This window comes from Solea senegalensis, unplaced genomic scaffold (assembly GCF_019176455.1).
Source record: "Solea senegalensis isolate Sse05_10M unplaced genomic scaffold, IFAPA_SoseM_1 scf7180000012986, whole genome shotgun sequence".
In the NCBI taxonomy this organism is placed as follows: Eukaryota; Metazoa; Chordata; class Actinopteri; order Pleuronectiformes; family Soleidae; genus Solea; species Solea senegalensis.
This window is the reverse complement of record NW_025320734.1, coordinates 1-5,739: the sequence shown is the minus strand read 5'-3', so window position 1 is coordinate 5,739 and position 5,739 is coordinate 1. Positions and strand designations below refer to the sequence as shown.

At 48.8% G+C, this 5,739-nt stretch overlaps 14 non-coding genes across 14 annotated transcripts; all 14 read right to left on the bottom strand.

Annotated features, from left to right (window-relative positions):
* Window positions 1–59: 59 nt before the first annotated feature.
* On the bottom strand, window positions 60–132 carry trnav-cac. The gene has a single exon. It is a non-coding gene; the product is annotated as a tRNA-Val (tRNA).
* Window positions 133–257: 125 nt separating this feature from the next.
* trnad-guc lies at window positions 258–329 on the bottom strand. Its single transcript has one exon. It is a non-coding gene; the product is annotated as a tRNA-Asp (tRNA).
* An 853-nt stretch (window positions 330–1,182) lies between these two features.
* Window positions 1,183–1,255, bottom strand: trnav-cac. The gene has a single exon. It is a non-coding gene; the product is annotated as a tRNA-Val (tRNA).
* A 125-nt stretch (window positions 1,256–1,380) lies between these two features.
* trnad-guc lies at window positions 1,381–1,452 on the bottom strand. The gene has a single exon. It is a non-coding gene; the product is annotated as a tRNA-Asp (tRNA).
* A 209-nt stretch (window positions 1,453–1,661) lies between these two features.
* On the bottom strand, window positions 1,662–1,734 carry trnav-aac. The gene has a single exon. It is a non-coding gene; the product is annotated as a tRNA-Val (tRNA).
* A 590-nt stretch (window positions 1,735–2,324) lies between these two features.
* On the bottom strand, window positions 2,325–2,397 carry trnav-cac. Its single transcript has one exon. It is a non-coding gene; the product is annotated as a tRNA-Val (tRNA).
* A 125-nt stretch (window positions 2,398–2,522) lies between these two features.
* Window positions 2,523–2,594, bottom strand: trnad-guc. The gene has a single exon. It is a non-coding gene; the product is annotated as a tRNA-Asp (tRNA).
* A 209-nt stretch (window positions 2,595–2,803) lies between these two features.
* On the bottom strand, window positions 2,804–2,876 carry trnav-aac. The gene has a single exon. It is a non-coding gene; the product is annotated as a tRNA-Val (tRNA).
* Window positions 2,877–3,462: 586 nt separating this feature from the next.
* On the bottom strand, window positions 3,463–3,535 carry trnav-cac. The gene has a single exon. It is a non-coding gene; the product is annotated as a tRNA-Val (tRNA).
* Window positions 3,536–3,660: 125 nt separating this feature from the next.
* On the bottom strand, window positions 3,661–3,732 carry trnad-guc. Its single transcript has one exon. It is a non-coding gene; the product is annotated as a tRNA-Asp (tRNA).
* Window positions 3,733–3,942: 210 nt separating this feature from the next.
* trnav-aac lies at window positions 3,943–4,015 on the bottom strand. Its single transcript has one exon. It is a non-coding gene; the product is annotated as a tRNA-Val (tRNA).
* A 570-nt stretch (window positions 4,016–4,585) lies between these two features.
* On the bottom strand, window positions 4,586–4,658 carry trnav-cac. The gene has a single exon. It is a non-coding gene; the product is annotated as a tRNA-Val (tRNA).
* A 125-nt stretch (window positions 4,659–4,783) lies between these two features.
* On the bottom strand, window positions 4,784–4,855 carry trnad-guc. Its single transcript has one exon. It is a non-coding gene; the product is annotated as a tRNA-Asp (tRNA).
* Window positions 4,856–5,064: 209 nt separating this feature from the next.
* Window positions 5,065–5,137, bottom strand: trnav-aac. The gene has a single exon. It is a non-coding gene; the product is annotated as a tRNA-Val (tRNA).
* Window positions 5,138–5,739: the final 602 nt, after the last annotated feature.

Below are 5,739 nucleotides of genomic sequence, written 5' to 3'. Positions count from 1 at the left end.
TCACTGGGATCAGTTAACATACACACATTAAATGAATGACATACACTGCGGAAGCAAACTGTTTCCGCTCGGTTTCGAACCGAGGACCTTTTGCGTGTGAAGCAAACGTGATGACCACTACACTACGGAAACCCTGCTAAGGACACCAGGATTGGAGATTTTCCCAGAACGCAACGAGCGTACGATTTCGCAGGAGAGGCATCAGGGAACGGGCCGGTTTTCATATGACGGTCCCATGGGACTTCAAGACTAAAGAGCTCCCCGTCGGGGAATCGAACCCCGGTCTTCCGCGTGACAGGCGGAGATACTGTCCACTATACTAACGAGGACTGCTGCCCCCCCTTTTGTGGCCATGGCGACAAATTACGGGGCCTGTTCTGTCTACTTTTGCCGCCAGCCAACAGGCAGACATTGCAAGAGGTGCACCTGTTCAGAGTGAACTCCCATGTCGGAGTGAATACCACCCCAGGGGTCCTCACTCAGATAACGAAGAAATAATCATACGTCTTTCCCAGGAAAGGTGACTTAAAAGAGTGCTGTTTCCCGGCCGTTTCGAACAGGACCCGTTAGGCTTAACGTGATGACCACTACACTACTGAAACCCTGTTGGGATGACTGAGATTGGAGATTTCCCCCGTAAATACAATGAGCCTGATCGCAATAGATGTGTGCTTTGACAGGAGGGAGCAAAAGGTCACATTTTGATAGGTGTTACAGAGATATCTATCTATCTATCTATCTAGCTAGCTATCTATCGGGGGTGTGTCAGATAAACTGACTATGACAGAATATGGTCTCCAGTTTGAACAGTGCAACTCAGCCGAGAATGTCAGAAGCTAATTTCATGACCCGTACCACATTGGTTTGCCACTGGGGGTGCAGACTATAAGTATCGACTGAGTGAGATAGTTCCATTCAAATGTCAGCTGGAGCACAACTGTGTTGTGCTGATCTCTCTCCAGACTGTTGGTGTCTGATTTCCGTTGATCCCACTTTTCGGGGTGACAGAAGAGCTTGAGAAGGCTCTCTTCTTGGTCGTACTCCCCATCTCCATGAGATGAGGGCCTTGAGCTACACCATGTCTTTCAGCAGCAAATACAATGATCAAATACTGATCAGGCTCTCACTTGGATCAGTTAACATACACACATTGAATGAATGACATACACTGCGGAAGCAAACTGTTTCCGCTCGGTTTCGAACCGAGGACCTTTTGCGTGTGAAGCAAACGTGATGACCACTACACTACGGAAACCCTGCTAAGGACACCAGGATTGGAGATTTTCCCAGAACGCAACGAGCGTACGATTTCGCAGGAGAGGCATCAGGGAACGGTCCGGTTTTCATATGACGGTCCCATGGGACTTCAAGACTAAAGAGCTCCCCGTCAGGGAATCGAACCCCGGTCTTCCGCGTGACAGGCGGAGATACTGTCCACTATACTAACGAGGACTGCGCCATGTGACTGGGAGCCAGGGCCACCAATTACGAGGCGTGGTCTGTCTATTCTTGCTGAATGCCAACAGGCAGACATTGCAAGAGGTGCACTCATTCAGAGTGAACCCCATGTCGGAGTGAATACCTACCCCAGGGGGTCCTCACTCAGATAATGAAGAAGACCATACGTCTCTTCCCAGGAAAGGTGACTTTAAAAAGAGTGCTGTTTCCGCTCGGTTTCGAGCCGAGGACCTTTCGCGTGTTAGGCGAACGTGATGACCACTACACTACGGAAACCCTGTTGGGCGCACTGAGATTGGAGATTTCCCCAAAATACAATGAGCCTGATCGCAATAGATGTGTGCTTTGACAGGAGGGAGCAAAAGGTCACATTTTGATAGATGTTACAGAGATATCTATCTATCTATCTATCTATCTATCTATCTATGTAGCTATCTATCGGGGGTGTGTCAGATAAACTGACTATGACAGAATATGGTCTCCAGTTTGAACAGTGCAACTCAGCCGAGAATGTCAGAAGCTAATTTCCTGACCCGTACCACATTGGTTTGCCACTGGGGGTGCAGGCTATAAGTATCGACTGAGTGAGATAGTTCCATTCAAATGTCAGCTGGAGCACAACTGTGTTGTGCTGATCTCTCTCCAGACTGTTGGTGTCTGATTTCCGTTGATCCCACTTTTCGGGGTGACAGAAGAGCTTGAGAAGGCTCTCTTCTTGGTCGTACTCCCCATCTCCATGAGATGAGGGCCTTGAGCTACACCATGTCTTTCAGCAGCAAATACAATGATCAAATACTGATCAGGCTCTCACTTGGATCAGTTAACATACACACATTGAATGAATGACATACACTGCGGAAGCAAACTGTTTCCGCTCGGTTTCGAACCGAGGACCTTTTGCGTGTGAAGCAAACGTGATGACCACTACACTACGGAAACCCTGCTAAGGACACCAGGATTGGAGATTTTCCCAGAACGCAACGAGCGTACGATTTCGCAGGAGAGGCATCAGGGAACGGTCCGGTTTTCATATGATTGTCCCATGGGACTTCAAGACTAAAGAGCTCCCCGTCGGGGAATCGAACCCCGGTCTTCCGCGTGACAGGCGGAGATACTGTCCACTATACTAACGAGGACTGCGCCATGTGACTGGGAGCCAGGGCCACCAATTACGAGGCGTGGTCTGTCTATTCTTGCTGAATGCCAACAGGCAGACATTGCAAGAGGTGCACTCATTCAGAGTGAACCCCATGTCGGAGTGAATACCTACCCCAGGGGGTCCTCACTCAGATAATGAAGAAGCCCATACGTCTCTTCCCAGGAAAGGTGACTTTAAAAAGAGTGCTGTTTCCGCTCGGTTTCGAGCCGAGGACCTTTCGCGTGTTAGGCGAACGTGATGACCACTACACTACGGAAACCCTGTTGGGCGCACTGAGATTGGAGATTTCCCCAAAATACAATGAGCCTGATCGCAATAGATGTGTGCTTTGACAGGAGGGAGCAAAAGGTCACATTTTGATAGATGTTACAGAGATATCTATCTATCTATCTATCTATCTATCTATGTAGCTATCTATCGGGGGTGCGTCAGATAAACTGACTATGACAGAATATGGTCTCCAGTTTGAACAGTGCAACTCAGCCGAGAATGTCAGAAGCTAATTTCCTGACCCGTACCACATTGGTTTGCCCCTGGGGGTGCAGACTATAAGTATCGACTGAGTGAGATAGTTCCATTCAAATGTCAGCTGGAGCACAACTGTGTTGTGCTGATCTCTCTCCAGACTGTTGGTGTCTGATTTCTGTTGATCCCACTTTTCGGGGTGACAGAAGAGCTTGAGAAGGCTCTCTTCTTGGTCGTACTCCCCATCTCCATGAGATGAGGGCCTTGAGCTACACCATGTCTTTCAGCAGCAAATACAATGATCAAATACTGATCAGGCTCTCACTGGGATCAGTTAACATACACACATTAAATGAATGACATACACTGCGGAAGCAAACTGTTTCCGCTCGGTTTCGAACCGAGGACCTTTTGCGTGTGAAGCAAACGTGATGACCACTACACTACGGAAACCCTGCTAAGGACACCAGGATTGGAGATTTTCCCAGAACGCAACGAGCGTACGATTTCGCAGGAGAGGCATCAGGGAACGGTCCGGTTTTCATATGACGGTCCCATGGGACTTCAAGACTAAAGAGCTCCCCGTCGGGGAATCGAACCCCGGTCTTCCGCGTGACAGGCGGAGATACTGTCCACTATACTAACGAGGACTGGGCCATGTGACTGGGAGCCAGGGCCACCAATTACGAGGCGTGGGTCTGTCTATTTTTGCTGACTGCCAACAGGCAGAAATTGCAAGAGGTGCACTCATTCAGAGTGAACCCCATGTCGGAGTGAATACCTACCCCAGGGGGTCCTCACTCAGATAATGAAGAAGACCATACGTCTCTTCCCAGGAAAGGTGACTTTAAAAAGAGTGCTGTTTCCGCTCGGTTTCGAGCCGAGGACCTTTCGCGTGTTAGGCGAACGTGATGACCACTACACTACGGAAACCCTGTTGGGCGCACTGAGATTGGAGATTTCCTCAAAATACAATGAGCCTGATCGCAATAGATGTGTGCTTTGACAGGAGGGAGCAAAAGGTCACATTTTGATAGGTGTTACAGAGATATCTATCTATCTAGCTAGCTATCTATCGGGGGTGTGTCAGATAAACTGACTATGACAGAATATGGTCTCCAGTTTGAACAGTGCAACTCAGCCGAGAATGTCAGAAGCTAATTTCCTGACCCGTACCACATTGGTTTGCCACTGGGGGTGCAGACTATAAGTATCGACTGAGTGAGATAGTTCCATTCAAATGTCAGCTGGAGCACAACTGTGTTGTGCTGATCTCTCTCCAGACTGTTGGTGTCTGATTTCTGTTGATCCCACTTTTCGGGGTGACAGAAGAGCTTGAGAAGGCTCTCTTCTTGGTCGTACTCCCCATCTCCATGAGATGAGGGCCTTGAGCTACACCATGTCTTTCAGCAGCAAATACAATGATCAAATACTGATCAGGCTCTCACTGGGATCAGTTAACATACACACATTAAATGAATGACATACACTGCGGAAGCAAACTGTTTCCGCTCGGTTTCGAACCGAGGACCTTTTGCGTGTGAAGCAAACGTGATGACCACTACACTACGGAAACCCTGCTAAGGACACCAGGATTGGAGATTTTCCCAGAACGCAACGAGCGTACGATTTCGCAGGAGAGGCATCAGGGAACGGTCCGGTTTTCATATGACGGTCCCATGGGACTTCAAGACTAAAGAGCTCCCCGTCAGGGAATCGAACCCCGGTCTTCCGCGTGACAGGCGGAGATACTGTCCACTATACTAACGAGGACTGGGCCATGTGACCGGGAGCCAGGGCCACCAATTACGAGGCGTGGTCTGTCTATTTTTGCTGAATGCCAACAGGCAGACATTGCAAGAGGTGCACTCATTCAGAGTGAACCCCATGTCGGAGTGAATACCTACCCCAGGGGGTCCTCACTCAGATAATGAAGAAGACCATACGTCTCTTCCCAGGAAAGGTGACTTTAAAAAGAGTGCTGTTTCCGCTCGGTTTCGAGCCGAGGACCTTTCGCGTGTTAGGCGAACGTGATGACCACTACACTACGGAAACCCTGTTGGGCGCACTGAGATTGGAGATTTCCCCAAAATACAATGAGCCTGATCGCAATAGATGTGTGCTTTGACAGGAGGGAGCAAAAGGTCACATTTTGATAGGTGTTACAGAGATATCTATCTATCTAGCTAGCTATCTATCGGGGGTGTGTCAGATAAACTGACTATGACAGAATATGGTCTCCAGTTTGAACAGTGCAACTCAGCCGAGAATGTCAGAAGCTAATTTCCTGACCCGTACCACATTGGTTTGCCACTGGGGGTGCAGACTATAAGTATCGACTGAGTGAGATAGTTCCATTCAAATGTCAGCTGGAGCACAACTGTGTTGTGCTGATCTCTCTCCAGACTGTTGGTGTCTGATTTCTGTTGATCCCACTTTTCGGGGTGACAGAAGAGCTTGAGAAGGCTCTCTTCTTGGTCGTACTCCCCATCTCCATGAGATGAGGGCCTTGAGCTACACCATGTCTTTCAGCAGCAAATACAATGATCAAATACTGATCAGGCTCTCCCTGGGATCAGTTAACATACACACATTGAATGAATGACATACACTGCGGAAGCAAACTGTTTCCGCTCGGTTTCGAGCCGAGGACCTTT